Below are 16826 nucleotides of genomic sequence, written 5' to 3'. Positions count from 1 at the left end.
TTTAAGGTGGACTGAGGATCGCAGTGGATCTGGATTGCCGGCCTGAGACACAGGTAACGCGGAGAGAGCGACAGAGAGAGAGAGCGAGCGGACGTGTGTGCCGGGGAGGAGAACGCGAGGGCAGGCTGGGTGGGTGACTAGGTAGGGGGCGTCTGCAGCGGTGGAAAGGGGCACAGAGAAGCGGGGACGCGCGGGGCGCAGGACGCGCTGACGATTACGCTAGACGTGGTGACGTAGCGCGCAGGCCGCAGCGGGGGGCGGACTCTGGGCCTTTCTTCCCCTTCTGATTTTCCCCCTCCCCCCTTTTCTCCCTTTCCGGGTTTGGTTCCCCCCTTTTCTCCCCCTCTCCCCCTTCCTTCCCAAGCCCCTTTCCCCTCCCCCGCCCCAGTCCCCCCTGCTCCCCCGCCCCGGGCCCCGGGGAAACCCCCGCCGAGAAGAGCCCGCCCCCAGAAGCGCGCCGCCGCCGGCCGTCGGGGCCGAGCCGCAGCCGAGCGGCCGTGGGCCCGGGCGGCGGGCGGAGACGCGGGCGCCCTGCCTGCTACGGCCCGCGTGAGGTGAGGCCACCTCCCGGCCGAGGGGGCGGGCGGCGCGGGCTGCCCGTGGGGAGGGGGCGTGGCGGCCGCGCGGGCTGGCGGGCGGAGGCCCCTGGCCTGGGTTCCCCGCGCTGGAGCTATCCGGGCCTGGGGGCGGTGGGTCAAGGCCGGAACCCACCGTGAAGGACGGCCCTGAGGCCCGAGACGCCCCGAGTGTGCGCGGGGAGCCCAGGCGAGAAGCGGAGGAGTGGGGGGCGCGGGGAGGGCGGGGGGCTGGCGCCACCTGTGGCCTGTGCGGTGGGAGCTAAAAACTGTTGCGCCCTTGTAGTGCCTTGGGGTGACTAGCTCCATGTGTTTCTTGGGTCTCCGTTTTCCTTCGAGCGTTGGAAAAATGGGAGGGAAAGGTGTTGGAGCGTTTCGAATCATGCTGGTGTCCGAGTTGTTGGAGGACTGGGCTCCGACTAGGAACATACAGGGAGATGTTTCTGGAGCTTAAAAGTTGGGCCTACATTAGGCTCATAACTCACCCTTGAGCTTTTTAAAACTCTTCCTGATTTTGGTAACTCCACAGAGTATTCATTCAATGAATCGTTCTTGGATGAGGATGAGACATGTTTTCCAGGTTTATTGAGGAATAATTGACATACATTATTGTGTATGTTTAAGACACACAACTTTATGGTTTGATTTACGTGTATTGTGAAATGACTATCGAAATAGGTTCAGCCAACATCCATCATCTCGTATAGATACGATAAAAAGAAAAAGATAAAAAGTGTTCCTTGTGATGAGAACTCAGGATTTACTCTATTAACAACTTTCCTGTATATCTCATAGAAGTGGGAACCATAGTCTTCAGGTACATTACATCCCTAGTACTTGAGTATCTTATAACTGAAAATTTGTGCCTTTTGATCACCTTCCTAGAATTCCTCCTCATCGTACCCTCTGCTTCTGGTAACCCACAAGTCTGATCTCTTTTTCGATGACTTTGGTGTGTGTGTGTTTAATTCTACATATAAGTGATATCATACAGTATTTGTCTTTGATTTTAAGTGCCTTCCAGGTCTACCCATGTTGTCACTTATTTTTTATGGCCGACTAATATTTCCATTATATATATATATGTATATATCACCCAACTTTATTCATCCATCCATGGACACTTAAGTTGTTGGTGTGGGAAAATTTAAATTCAGATCCCAGTTGGATGAACGTTCTTGTATACATTTTTTTCAAATAGACTTAACTGAAATTGAGAAGCCTGAATCCTGTCTGATGGTGGTAGGCAACATGGAGACTGAAGAAGGAGGTGACAGGTTCCACTTAAGGAGTGTCACACATTCCTAACATTTTATTGTATTTTTGGATAGTCATATTGGCAAATTAATTGTTAGCGGATCCTCTTTCTTTCTCATGTATTTTTTCCATTTCCTTCTTCCAATATTTCCTTTTTTCTATCAAGACAAAAATGATTTAAATTGGGGTGCAAAGTAGTAGGTTAGTTAATTCAGTTCACTTTTTAGTTGTGTTTTTCTTCCCTCATTGCTGATCCCAGAGGTTGAGAGGACAGAGAACCTGTGATGCCTGATGAACTGTTAGCAAAAGCTAAATTTCAGAGTTGCAGTTCCAGCTGTCTTTGTGTCCACTGTAAGATCTATATTGTAGATCTCCGCAATTTAAAGCAAAATTTTAAAAATTTACATATGTAAAAATAGGGTGTCTGATATTTTTTAATGGAAAAGAGTCTGAAGAGGAAATAGCTTCCTTGCTTTTCAGAATAAAAACCAAAGACTTTACAAATGTCTTTAAAGCCCTGGATCTGTAACCCTCTCCCCCCGACCCCCCTCCTGTGCTCTCCTGGCTGTTCTTGAGCACACCAGGCTCACTTCTGCCTCAGGGGCTATGCACTTACTCCCCAGATCTTCCTGGATTACTGTTTTCTTTTTACAACTGCATTGCTTTGTCCCCTCACCTCCTTCAGGTCTTTATTCAACTGTCACTCAAACAGTGACATTTCCTTGGCTTGATAAATTGCAAAAAAGCCCCCCCCCCCCCCCCCGCCATTTACATAACTCCTATCCCACTTCTCTGCTTTATTTTCCTCCTTACCACTTAGCAACCTATAACATAGTTTATGTTTGGTCCACCCCTCCCCCCCCCCCCCCCAGAAAGTAAACTTAATAAGGGTAGGTCATCTTGTTAATTGCTGTGTCCTCAGCACTTAGCATAGCACTTGACATGCATTGGGTGCTCAACAAGTCTCTCCTAGTCCTGAATTTCTGGTCATGATTGGTTGTCCTTGGAGGTGTGGAATTCATTTTCACTAGGATTTTGTGAGGTACTCCTTGGAAGAATTTGAGATCCTTTTTCTGTCATTTCTTGCCACATTTCTCAAGTCTTGTGCTTTCAGGTCATTGAATGAAAGCACTTCGAAGGCAGAGAGGATGGAGCCTGGGGGATTTTTGTATTGGTCCTAGAGGAAGATTGTCTCAGATTTCATGTGACTAGAATTTTTACCTGCTGTTTCAGGCTCTTCCCTTGATGTTTGTTCACTTTCCTGATCAGACAACTATCACTGTCCTTACCTCTTTGGCCTCAGGGTGCTGAACAGGCTGGTTCCCCTTTGAATTTTTCAGTAGACTGAAGATATTAATATTTATAGCATGGGTTGTATGGGTAATATTTTTCCCCCATTCATGTGGAGCCAGTTGAGCTCAAAAGCTAAGATAGCTTTCTCTAGCAATGATGTGGTCAGTTTCCGGGGAACATCGTATCCTTTTTTCCCACAAATCCTTTTTTTGGGGCATTTTTAGCAACTAAGTTCTGTTATTAAGTCTGAAGATAAAAGGAGCAGGCCTCCTGAATTCTGTGGATTATCCCTCATTATTTTTTCCTTTCTCATTTCTTGATTGGTGCATTTGTTACCTTCTCTGGCTAGAGTGGCCTAGATGAGGTTTCTCTTTGGGGCAGTGCTGGCCACTTTTCTCCGGCTTAGGAAGGCAAAGGGGGTGAGATAGTGCTTTTAACACTTTGTGGGAAAGCTGGTGGCAAAACCTAAAGTTTTTGCTTACATCTTTGCCGGGACATTGAAAGCTGCCAGGCCTATGAGAGAGCAGTTTGTGGTAGGGTGGAAGAACTGGGGATCTTTATCTATTGGACTGGATGAAGTTCTGATATGAATGTAAAGAATTAACAACATCAGAAGTATAATAGTAGTTCTTATTTTGTGAATGATTTCTGACGTAATCTAGGCAGATTGAGAAGCACTTCTACCAAACATCTGTTGCCCCCCTTTAAATCCTTTTCGCAAAGTTTCTAGGAAGTCTTTGTGATACTCCAGAGATAACTTAAACATCTCTGTGCCATGTTGTCACCTCTTGCAGATAATACTGAGTACTGACAATGTTTCAGTGTCGATAATGGTTTGGTAATGGTTTCTGAATGACGCGGTGCTTATTCCTGTGCCACATCTCTTCATAACCCAAGGAAAGCTTTTAAGAAAAAGCACATTTTGAGGAAGGGATAGTAAGTGTTGCATTTTGGTTGCATGATCTCAGGAAATGCAGAGGAATTTTGTGAAACTGTGTGTGTGTGTGTGTGTGTGTGTGTTTTAAAGGTTTTTCTTTGCCTCCTTGTAAGACTGGATAAGGGACTCTGAGTGTCCCTGTGTGGATTGTGCTGCCAACTTACAAGTAGGAAAAATAACTGGACTCATGGCTTGAATGTGTGTGCATGAATACAGTTGGTGGGTCTAATTTTAGAGACCTTCTTCATACACAGTGGCTTCAGTATTTTCCTCCAGCTGTATCCTTCTTACTCTCTGTGTAGAAAACATTTCTCTTACTAGTCTTTTAGTGGTTGGTTAACTTTTGTTCTTACCATGATTGCTGGTTTGGCAGTGTAGCAGGTGTTCCATCTTTCCAATGAAGTTACTCTGTCCATTCCTTCCTAACTTTGAGTTTATCTCTGAAAACAGAGATGGAAAAGATATCTTAACCTTGATCAGTTTTAACTCCTTTTTGAGTTCCTTTAGATTTCCTTAGCGTATATCTGCTTTCTCCAACACTTAAAATTGATATTGAAATCTCTCTTAATTACAATAGTCTGTGGTGATTTCATCATTTTTCACTTGGGAGGTATGAAAGGCTAGATTCTGGTATGCTTCTTAATTGCAGGTGTCCTTGCTACTTTTCAGCAGGCAGGGTCTCTTATGATTTGGTCATTGGTTTGAGCCTATACTGGGAAAGCGATTTCAGCTTTCTAGTTTTGACAGTAAGTTTCCCAGAGTGCTTTCCTGTGCTTAAAAAAAAAAAAAAAAAAAAAAAAAAGAACTTACCAAATTGGGCACCCCAGCTAGAGATGAGAGAAAAGGTGCAAAAGCCTCAGGTGGTTATGTCTCCCCATAGGCAAAACACTTTTGGTATCTTTAAAGGACTCATTCTGTTCCTGTTTGTTAACCACAGAAGCATCAAAAATCTTTCATTCCCTTTAATTACTTGCTTATTTGTCACACTCTGACTTTTCTAAATTGTCAAAGACTTCGATTTTTCCTGGGAAATAATTTGCAGGCGTTTTTGGGTATTTTCTTAGGGGGAAAAAAATGAAGCTAAATTGTTAAATGTTCCTGTAAGTTCTCTTCTCTGAGATCAGTGTTCTGATTCTTCTATTTTTCCAAGATGTTAATAGTATATTTTACTGCCTCTTTTTTTTTTTTTTTTTCCCTCATTGAAGATCTTTTGCAAGCAAGTAAAAACTATAGTTTGGTACCCATACAGTTACTCAGAGGTCCTGAAAGATTTCAGCTTAAGTCCTTATAGAGCTAGAAATGTAAGAATTTCTAGCTTATAGAGCTAGAAATGTAAGAATAAATGAAGTATTAGCAGGGTTTAAAAGAACTCATTTATTTCTCATAGGTATTTGTTGATTGTGAGTCAGTAGTGGAGAAATAAAAAGCTGGTCAAATTTTAGTCAATTCTATCTAGACCTTTTGGAGGTAATTTTGCTCCCATTATTTTAGATATACTTGTCTAATGTACAGAATAGAGATAGACGGTTTTAACTTCATTAACTAGTTTCCTTTGCCACTTGGTCTGTTACCTTCCTTGTGTGGATGCTTTTGATATATTTCATGTTGATAACATTTGTGTTACAGTGTTTATTATTAATACTGATCAAAACCATATCTGCAAAGCACTTTTGTCTTTCCTAAAAGCTCATTGGACCTTAAAATGGTGGCAACATTTATATTAAAAGACTAAATTTTCCAAGTAATGTAGTTCATATTTTTTGTGGAGGCAGAGTTTTTGTTGCATATGTCTGCTGTAAGAATTTATGTATGATTTTGGTATGTGAGCAGCATTGTGGGCATTAGGTAATTCTTTGTCCCTTGGAGCACTGGGTAGATTAGAGTTGTAAAAGCTTCTGGGGCGCCTGAGTGGCTCAGTCTGTTAAGTGTCTGACTCTTGATTTCGGCTCAGATCATGATCTCACAGTTTGTGATATCAAGCCCCACATCAAGCTCTGTGCTGCCAGGGCGGAGCCTGCTTGGGATTCTCTCTCCCTCTCTCTCTGCCTCTTCCCCACTCATACTTGCTCTCTTTGCTCTCAAAATAAATAAACATTAAAAAAAAAAAAAAAAAGATTTGTTAAAGCTTCTGTAAGCTTCCTAACAGAGAATTAGAGGAAAGTAATCAAGGCAGTGACAATCCAAACTTAATAATGAATGCATTTGAAATACATTTTCTCCCCATGCTCACAAATTGTTCCTTTTCCTTACTCTTCCTTTGTGATTCTGTGGGAAAAGGGAAGAAGAAATTGTAGGACAGTAACCAGCTGATAACATCCAGGAAACAGTGCGGTATGGATAGGTAGCAGGTGAATGTCTACCCACACAAGAAGTGCTCAACTAGTGTTTCTAATGCTCTTGGTGGAGGCAGTTCCCAGCAGCCATCAACGATTTGTGGGAAGAACATGGTAGACTTTGTTAAGTGTGATGGACCCCTTTTCATCCTTATTTTATTCCACTGTTCTGCAGCATTTGTCACTGTTGACCCCTCTCTTGAAATGTTTCAGTGACACTAATTTCTTTTCCAGTTGCATTCCTGGGTCTTTTGCTCCTGCCCATCCCTTAGTGTGTGTTTTCCTTAAGATTTCTGTTGTATTCTGCCTCTCTTCCTCTGGTTCTTAAACCTTAATGGCATAAATATCTCTTGGAGAATTTGTTAAGAATGTGGCTTACAGGGGCCACTGCGCTGGGTGGCTCAGTTGGTTAGGTGTCCTACTTTGGCTCAGGTCATGATCTCGCAGTTCGTGAGTTCAAGCCCCGCATCAGGCTCTGTGCTGTCAGCACAGAGCCCGGAACCTGCTTACGATTCTGTGTCTTCTTCTCTCTCTCTGCCACTCCCATGCTTCAGCTCTGCCTCTCTCTCTCAAAAATAAATAATCATTACCAAAAAAATTTAAAAAAGAAAAAAGAAAATGTCTTAAAAAAAAAAAAAAAGAATGTGGCTTACAAAAGCCTTTATGATCTGGCCCCTGCTAGCTTCTCTGACCTACCTTGTACCACACTTTCCTGTTCTTCCTATGCTCCAGCCATAGTGGCTTTTTTCTGCCCCAGGGCCTTTGTACTTGTAATTCTTTTTGCCTGAACTACTGTTCACCCAGATCTTCACCTGCCTTACTTCTCTACTCATTATTCAAGTCTCAGCTCAAATGCTTCTTCCTCCATAGACTTTCCCAGACTACCTTATCCAGAATAATTAATCTCCCCTTTTGTGCTTTAGCACATTCCTCTCTTTCATTATCTCCATAGCACTTACCACTATTTTAAATTATCTTGTTTGTTTTCTTGTCTGTAGTCTGGTTTACACCTAGAACTTAAACCCTATGAAAACAGGGATCTTATTTATATTCTAACTGCTATATTCCTAGTGCCTAGAATAGTCACTCAGTACACATTTATTGATTGAGTGAATGAATGAATGAATGAATGAAATGTAGATTCTTATGTCTTATCTCCAGAGATTTTGATTTAGTGGGCTTGGGATGAAGCCAAGGAATTTATTATTTTTGTTTGTTTAAAAAAATTTTTTTTTAATGTTTATTTTTGAGGGGGGGGAGGGGCAGAGAGAGAGGGAGACACAACTCCAAGCAGGCTCTGGGCTCTGTGCTGTCAGCACAGAGCCTGAAGCGAGGCTCGGACTCATGAACCACAAGGTCATGACCTGAGCTGAAGGGGGACACTTAACCTACTGAACCACCCAGGCACCCCTAAGGAATTTATACTTTAACAGAAATTCCAAGTGTTTCTGATGTCTCTGGTCAGTTGTCTTGGATGACATTTAGAAAAACCTTGCTGTACACAGTCAGTCAGTTTAATCCATCCTGATGGCTTCACTTGTGTCTGTTACTATAAGCTGCAACTTACGAGTCTATCTCCAGTTCTGATCCCTCCCCTGAGCTCTGGGCCCATTTCTTCAGTGTTCTCTTGAACATCTCCACTTGATTGTCACCTAGCATCTCAGATTCAACATGACTAAAAAATAATTTTACCATGGAAATTTTTTCTTCAGAGTTCTTTTTTTTTTTTTTCTGTTAATGATATCACTTAGGTGCATAAGCCAGAAACCTTGATGTTACACTCCAGTCCTTACTGTAACACTCAGTCATGATAAAGTTATGTAGACTTTTCTCCTCAGTCTGTCTTGAATCCTTCCATTTCTCTTCATCAACATTGCCACTTTATTAATTCAGGAGACCATCATCTCTCATCTGGATAACTGTGATGGGCTTTAACTGGCCTTCCTGTCCTAGCTCCTTCTGATCTTTCATTTAGTTCTGTACCCTTCAGCCAAAGAAAACTAAAATCTGTTTTCTGTTGCTTACAACCTTTTAGTATCTTCTTTTTGCTCCCAGTACAAAGGCTAGGCTTTTTTTTTTTTTTTTAAACCTGGGTGTTTTAACCTCATCTGCTGTATATTTTGCTGTAGTTCTTTGCTTTCAGGGTTAGGCATCAGTTACAGATGAATTACTTGTTCTTTCACCCTCCTCGTTCTCTCACCTTGCTGCCTTGGATATACTCCCCTGAATGCCTCTCTTCCCCCAAAACAACAAAAACAGAAACCATCACTGATTTAGGTATCATGTTCTGGAACCCTTTCAGGGCATCCTAAACCTCTCATTTTGTCTGCCTCTTTTGAACCAGTTTCTACAGAGCTGGGTTCCCCTTTGTCTTTACCTTAACCATATTTCTCTCTATATATCTCATTCTGAGTTTCTGCTCACACTGAAATTAAATTTGCTAGGATCGTGATCTCTACTGTGCCAAAAGAGCTCTCTAGAACATGTGATTTTTGTCTTATTCCTCTACTGACTATAAGGAAGAGAAGCAAAGAAAGAAACTAGATGATTTGAAGCATATGTTCTAGAGGTGTGTGTTCTAGATTGTGATTTTGCCAGTTGTTTTGCCTCTCCTAGCTAATATCGTAACCAAGAGAGATCATTGTTTGAGTCTTGATTTGGACCAGAGCTATACTAAGCCCAATAACTGAAATCCTGAACCAAAGTTTTGCTCTCATTGCTTGTACCATCAAAGATTTACCTTTCCTATTATCATAGTATCTTCAGACTTACATTATGTATACCCCTTTCCAATCTTCTTATTTTCCCTTCATAGTTATTTGGTTTAAAATTTATTCTTTGTGTTTTATCTCCATCCTATCAGCATTTTTGATTATGAAATCAAAATAGGGATTTTTACTTGTAGTATTTTCCTTATATGGTAGTGCAGATCTTTTTGAATGAATGCGATGGCTGAAAAATTACATGTATTTGACCAGTGAGATAGTACTATTGAAAGAATACAGACTTGTTTGGTTTCTGTGTAGGCTTTATGAGAAGTAAAATCAGAGCCACTGCTTAAATGAATTTTTAACCCTGTTTGAAGTTCTCTGATGCTTTTCTGAGTTTAATCTCATTGATTCCACTGAATCAGTGTCTTTATATGTAGAATGGAGTTGATGGTCTGTATCCTTTAGGGTAGAGGAAAACTTTTGGAGGTGTCTCTTAAGGTTAAGTAAGTAATGCTTTTTGATGGATCTATTGATTTAAAATGTAAATGCTTGAGACTGACGCTGCATTTAATGGATTCTTAAGCTAGCTTCAATATTTTACTCACAGTTAGCTAGTAATATGGAAGAGGGACAAAGAAGTGTCTGCAGATATTAACGAGCACATTTTCCATGTAGCTGGTTGTATTTACACCCAGTGGCCATAGTAAGCAAGGATAGCCTACTTCACAGAAGGACAGTCTGTATTAAACATGATCAAATTACTAGTCTCTAAATATTGTTCTCCAACGCTGTTAAATAACACAACAGTATTGAAGTTAATATTGGCCAAGAGAAAATGGTGCTTTATTTCTGTGTGCTCTGTTTTCTTCCATTTTCTTCCTTTTTTTCTCTTTGGAATTAACATTGTTTTCATAATTGCTTTTCTCTCTTGGTTTCTTATAGTTTGGGAAATGGCAGTTGTCTTTTCAATTTAGTGGACTGGCTGGATCCAGGCATAGGATCTACTCAAATCCATAATGTGTTCTAGGCCATGAGGTTCTGTTTTCTCTGTTTCATCTTGTCCTTTATTGTTGACTTGTGTTTTGCTCAGTGCCCACAGTAAGGGCGTTCTGCCACATGAGGACCCCTGAAAAGCTGATAGATTTTCAATGAAGAATGACAGGAACTCACTTGCTACTGTTTCGTTTTACCAACTCAGTTTTTTTCACTTAACACAGATACAGTCTTGTTATCTAACTGCTTAGGTGTACTACAAGCCTATCATATAGCATTAGCTTAGAAATCAGAGAAACTGTCTGTTTATTATTAGTTTGTGTTTAAAATAAGTGGTGCCTATGTTTTTCTTCCTAGAATAGTTCTCTGTTGGAACATCTTCCCTTAGCTTCTGATCCTTCTGTATTTTTATAATAGAAGGAGGGATCTTCAAGTGAGGTTTATAGAACTGCTTCCAAAGTAATACCTAACATCAAGAAAATTTATGAAGAGACCAATACATTCATTCACTCAGATGTTTATTAAGTGCCTGTCTGTTAGATACTGTGTTATATGCCAAAGATACCAAAAAAAAAAAAAAAAAAAAAAAAAAAAAGTGACACTGCCCCTATCCTCAAGAAGCTCACGTTTTATTTATTTATTTTTTTTGAAAGTTTACTTATTTTATTTTGAGAGAGTGTGAGTGAGCAGAGGAAGGGGAGAGAGAGAGGGAGACAAAATATCCCAAGCAGGCTCTGCACTGCCAGCGCAAGCCCAATGCGGAGCTCAACCTCACGAACCATGAGATCATGACCTAAGCCAAAATCAAGAGTTGGGTGCTTAACCAGTTGAGCCTCCAGGTGCCTCAATTTTTTTAAATTGAAAAAAATTTTTATTTATTTTTTTTAATTAGAAAAAAAATTTTAAGTTTGTTTAATTTGTGAGAGAGAGAGAGCACTCACACTGGAGGGGGAAAGAGAGAAAATCCCAAGCAGGCTCTGCACTGTCAGTGTTGAGCCTGACATGGGGCTCAAACCCATAAACTGCAAGACCATGACTGGAACCAAAATCAAGAGTTGGACTCTTAACCCACTGAGCCATCCTGGCTCCCCAAATTAAAAAAAATTTTTTTTAAATATTTGTTGATTCATTTTGAGAGAGAGAGTGAGTGAACGAGCAGGGGAAGGGTGGAGAAAGAGGAAGGGAGAATCCCAAGCAGGCTCTGCACCATCAGCGTGGAGCCTGACGCAGGGCTCGATCTCATGAAACTGTGAGATTATGACCTGATCCAAAATCAGGAGTCAACTGCTTAACTGACTTAGCCACCCATGTGCCCCGGAGCTCATGTTTTATTATAGATTCCAAAAAAATACAGTTAACCCTTGAACAACATAGGGCACCCAGCCCCACACATGGTCAAAAATCCATCTATAACTTTCGACTCCCCAAAACTTAACTACTAATAGCTTGCTGTTTACTTGAAGCCTTATAAATAACATAGTCGATTAACACATATTTTGTATGTTATATGTATTATATACTGTATTCTTACGATGAAGCAAATTAGAGAAAATAAAATGTTATTAGTAAAATCATAAGGAAGAGAAAATACATTTATGGTACTGCACCATGTTTATTGAAAATATTCACATATATGTGGACCAGTGTAGTTCAAACCCGTGTTGTTCAAGGGTCAACTGTACATAAGCTGTAAAGTTACAAGTGTTACAAGATGGTGATAAAATGTAATAGGAAAGGAAGGAGGAGGGATGGTTAACTCTAAGTGACAGGATCAGATTCAACTTTTTAGAGAAGGTAAAATTTGAATGGAGTCTCAATGGATTCTTTCATTTAACCAGCATATGGATAGCTACAATATTAGGTTCTAAGAGTATAAAAGAACAAAGAGCTTAGACAGGCCCATCCATGATAATGCAGCCTGATAGAACGCTGCGCTTAAAGGAATGTACAAGGTGCTTTGGAAGCACAATGGAGATCTGGAAAGACTTCCTGTCAGAAGGTAATGTTCCAGCTGAATCTTGAAGGACTGGTAAGAGTTAGCCAGGTGGAAAAGTATGTGGAAGAGAGTTTTGGGGAGGAACTGTGTGTATAAAGACTGGAGGTATAAAGCAAAGCAGCATGATGCCTTTGACACACTGCAAGGAGCAGGATGTGCCTACACATGGGATGCTTGTGGGGATTAGTCAGAGAAGAGGCTAGTGAGGTAGGTAGGGGCCTGATCTTGAAGGCCTTCAATAAGCCAAAAAGTTTACATTTTGTCTTAAACTATGAAAACTATTGAAGGACTTTTTTTTTTTTTTTTTTTTTAAAGATCACTGTGACAATGTGGGAACTGGGTTGGAAAATAGACTGGAATCAGGGATCCAGTTTAAGGGTAGTCAAAATAGTCCAGGTTAGAAATAGGCCTAGGGGCACCTGGGTGGCTCAGTCGGTTGAGCGTCCAACCTCAGCTTAGGTCACGATCTCCTGGTCGTGGGTTTGAGCCCTGTGTCAGGCTCTGTGCTGACAGCTCGGAGCCTGGGGCCTGCTTTGGATTGTGTCTCCCTCTCTCTGCCCCTTCCCCACTCATGCTCTGTCTCTGTTTCTCCTAAAAAGAAAAAATAAAACATTAAAAAAAAGAAAAATAAATAGGCTCCATAGTGGTTCTACAAGTACACAGGGATGAACAGATTGAAGAGCTATTTAGGAGGTAGAATCAGACTTGGAGGGGGTGTGTGTGTGTGTGTGTGTGTGTCCGCGCGCATGCATGCACGCTTGCACGCGCATGAGTGACCAAGCAAGAGAACCAGAATGAGAGAGAATGAATAGTGGTAATTAAGAGGGATGAGCTCTTGGATGACTCCTGGTTTTCTGGGTTCCATACCAGGGTGGATGGTGACATTATTTATGAGTTTAGGGAATACAGAAAGTTGTATGTCTAGAAATACAGGTAAATTTATTTTGGACTGGAAGGAAGTTAGGTGTACTGGTTTGGAGTTGGAGAGAGAATTTGAGGCTGGAGAGACATTGTGAGTCAACTGTGTATATATGCTGCAATTGAAGTGAAATGTTGGGTCATCTAAGGATCATGTTGAGACTGAAGAGCTGAACGCTGAGGAGAGAACCTTGGAGAACACTGACAGTTAAAGGTGTGACTGGTGGCAGCGGAGTCTTGGAGGAAAATTGTGGAGGTCAGGAGGTAAATGGAAAACCAATAAAATGTGTGTGATAGGACCTTAGAGAAGAGAGTTTGAAGGTGGAGGAAGGCGAAGTCATGTTAAGTGAGGTAGAAAGGTCAAGTATGATAAAGACAGAAAAGAATTTAATGGATTTGGCATTCAGGTCATTGGTGACATCAGTGAAAATAGGGTTACTGGAGTGATGAGAGCAGAGGCCAAATCGCATTGGATTGAGGAATAAATAGAAGGTGGGAAAATAAAGGCAAATAAGCCCTGTTTTTCAAGATGATTGCAGAGGGGTGGAGACAGAGAATAGTAGGGAACGTGGGGTTCAAGGAAGAGTTTTTTAAGATGACAGATTTGAGCATATTTATATGTTTGGTGAATGAGCAAGACTGTAGAGAGTGGTAATAATGGAGGGAAGTCCTGGAGTACGTAGAGAAGATGAAATCCAGAACAGAGGTAGAATTATTATTTCCTTCATTAAGATGGAGGGAAAAGGTCAAGAAAGGTGTGGGGACAAATGTTTGGTGTCTGAACAAAGGAATTTGAGGGCCTTAGGTCCCTACTGTTCCTTGTGATGTAAACTTATCCGTTTGGGTTAGGGACCTGATGTGTAAAATGGGGGCCTTGAGCAGAGCCAACTCTGAATAGCTTTTGAGAGGGTAGGAGGGATAGCTGACTAGGGAGGGGTCTTGTATGGCTGGCTAGGCAGGCAAAGGTAGGGGAGGTGGTGTGAGGGCCGGAAGGCATTTCAAGTAGATAGAATAACCTGAGCAAAGACCTAGTATTAAAGGATATTGTATGTATGGAGATGTAGCACTATTTTGAATAGCTGGAGAGAATATGTAGAGAGCCTGATTTTATGGTAGGCTTTAAGAGTTGTGTTAAGCAATTTGGGATATTTTGAGGGAAAGAGAAACCTCTGAAGATTTTAATCAGAGAAACAGAATGTTTGTTTTACAAAAGTAACTGGTAGCAATTTAGAGAAATACTTACAAGGGATTTAGAGTAGAGTGGGAAACACTTGTTAGGAGGCTGGTGTAGTAGTCCATGCAGAAGATGTTGAAATCTGGGTAGACCAAGGTATGCTGGGTAGGAAACAAAACCTAGCTCTCAATAGCTTGAAATAAGTTTATTTCTCATTCACAGTACACATCCATCAGGGGTAGGTCAGAGGCTTTCCTGTATTCAGGAATACAGGCCAACAGAACAGTTATCAAGAACATAGCTGGTTGCTCTAATGGAGGCCAAAAAAAAAAAAAAAAAAAAGCAAGCTCTGGAGGTCTTGCTCCATTAACTAAATTCTTTGCCCGGAAGTGGTGGGAGTGGGGAAAGGTAGGAGCTGAGAAGATCAGATGGGTCAAGGAGATGGTGCTAGAATTTGGAAATTGGTTAAATGTGAGAGGAGAGGGAAGGAATTGTGAATAAATGACTCTCAGTTTCTGTCCTGGGTGACTGGGTGGTATTGTTAACTGAAATAAGAAAGGGCTTTAGGGGCACCTAAATATATAAAGCAAATATTATTAGACCTAAAGGAAGAAATAGGAGTACAATAATAAGGGACTTTAATACCTCACTTTCTTCAAGGGGTAGAATATCCAGGCAGAAAATCAATAAAGAAACATTCCCATGAATGACATGGTAGACCAGATGGACTTAACAGGCATACACAGAACATTCCATCCCAAATCAACAGAAAAAACATTCTTCTCAAGTGCTCATGGAACTTTCTTCAGGGTAGATAATATGTTAAGTCACAAAACATATCTTAATAAATTTAAGATTGAAATCATATCAAGATCTTCCCTGGCTACAATGGTAGGAAACTAGAAATCAATTACAAGAAGAAACCTGGAAAATTCACAAATATGTAGAGATAAACAACATAGCCATTGGATCAGAGAAGAAATTAAAAGAGAAAAAAATACAAGAGACAAATGAAAATGGAAATACCAACATACAAAATACTAACCCTATGGGATGTAGCAAAAGTAGTTCTAAAAGAGAAGTTCATAGTGATAAATGCCTACATTAAGAATCAAGAGAGATGTCAAGTAAACAACCTAACTTTATACCTCAAGAAACTAGAAAAAGAAAGAACTAAGCCTAAAGTTGTAGAAGGAAGGAAATAAAGATCAGAGCAGACATAAGTGAACTAGAGACTAAAATGATGATGGATTAAATCAGTGAAACAAAGTGGGTTGTTTGAAAAAAACCAGACAAACCTTCAGTTACGCTCACCAAGAAGAAAAGAGAGAGTACTCAAAATCAGAAATGAAAGAGGAGAGGTTATAACTGATACCGCAGAAAAACAAAGGATTCCAAGAGATCCTACAAACAATTTATATTCCAACAAATTGCACAACCTGGAAGAAATGGATAAATTCCTGGGAACATACATACTACTGAGAGTGAATCATGAGTAAATAGAAAATCTGAACAGACCCATTACTAGTAAAGAGTTTGAACCAGTAATCAAAAATCTCCCAAGAAACAAAACTCCAGGTCCCGAAGGCTTCACTGGTGAGTTCCGTGAAATATTTAAAGTAGAATTAATACCAATCTTTCTCAGACTATTCAAAAAAATAGGAGGGAACACTTCTAAACTTACTCTCTGAGGCCAACCTAACCCTGATACCAGAGTCAGGCAAGGGAACTGTAAGAAAATAAAATTTCAGACCAACATCCCCAAAGAACACATATGTAAAAATCCTCAACAAAATATTAGCAAACCTAATTCAACAGTATATTAAAAGAATCATATACTGTAATCAAGTGGGATTTATTCCAGGGACACAAGGATGGTTCGACAGCTGTAAATCAGTGTGGTATACCACTTTAACAAAATGAAAGCTAAAAAACATGATCATCTTAAAACAAAACATGATCGTCTCAATAGATGCAGAAAAAAGCATTTGTCAAAATTTAGCATCCGTTAATGATAAAAACTCAATAAAGCAGATACAGAGAGAATGCATCTCAACATAATGAAGGCCATATATTACAAGCCCACAGCTTACATGGTACTCAACAGTGAATAGCTGAAAGTTTTTCTTTGCCACTTTTATTCAGCATGGAATTGGAAGTCCTAACTGGAGCAGTTGAGCAAGAAAAAGAAAAGGTATCTAAATCAGAAAGGAAGAAGTGAAAATGTCACTGTATGCAGATGATGTGATACTATATATAGAAGACCCTAAACACCAAAAAAAAAGAATAAATGAATTCAGTAAAATTGCAGGATACAAAATCAATATACAAAAATCAATTATGTTTTGTACACTGATAATGAACTATCAGAAAGAGATGCTAAGAGGGGTGCCTAGCTGGCTCAGTCAGTTAAGCATCTGACTCTTGATTTTGGCTCAGGTCATGATTTCACGATTCACGGGTTCGAGTCCCATGTTGGGTTCCCTGCTGATGGTGCGCAGCCTGCTCTGGATTCTCTTTCTCTCCTCTCTCTGACCCTCCCTTATTTGCACTCTCAAAATAAACTTGATTTTTTAAATTTTTTAAGTGTTTATTTTTGAAGAGAGAGAGCATGTGAGCAGGGAAGGGGCAGAGAGAGA

The 16826-nt window shown here is 40.6% G+C and overlaps 1 protein-coding gene across 13 annotated transcripts in view; it reads left to right on the top strand.

Annotated features, from left to right (window-relative positions):
- Positions 1-268: 268 nt before the first annotated feature.
- Positions 269-16826, top strand: part of R3HDM2 (R3H domain containing 2) — a 161456-nt gene continuing 144898 nt past the window's right edge. For 12 of the 13 annotated variants that reach the window (XM_049625814.1, XM_049625811.1, XM_049625813.1 and 9 more), the window contains exon 1: positions 269-554. The gene's annotated coding sequence lies outside the window, so the exon portion shown is untranslated. The remainder of the gene's footprint in view (positions 555-16826) is intronic. The other variant, XM_049625817.1, reaches the window with a different exon arrangement.

This window comes from Panthera uncia, chromosome B4 (genome assembly GCF_023721935.1).
Source record: "Panthera uncia isolate 11264 chromosome B4, Puncia_PCG_1.0, whole genome shotgun sequence".
Classification (NCBI taxonomy): domain Eukaryota; kingdom Metazoa; phylum Chordata; class Mammalia; order Carnivora; family Felidae; genus Panthera; species Panthera uncia.
This window is presented reverse-complemented; position numbering and strand designations above follow the sequence as displayed.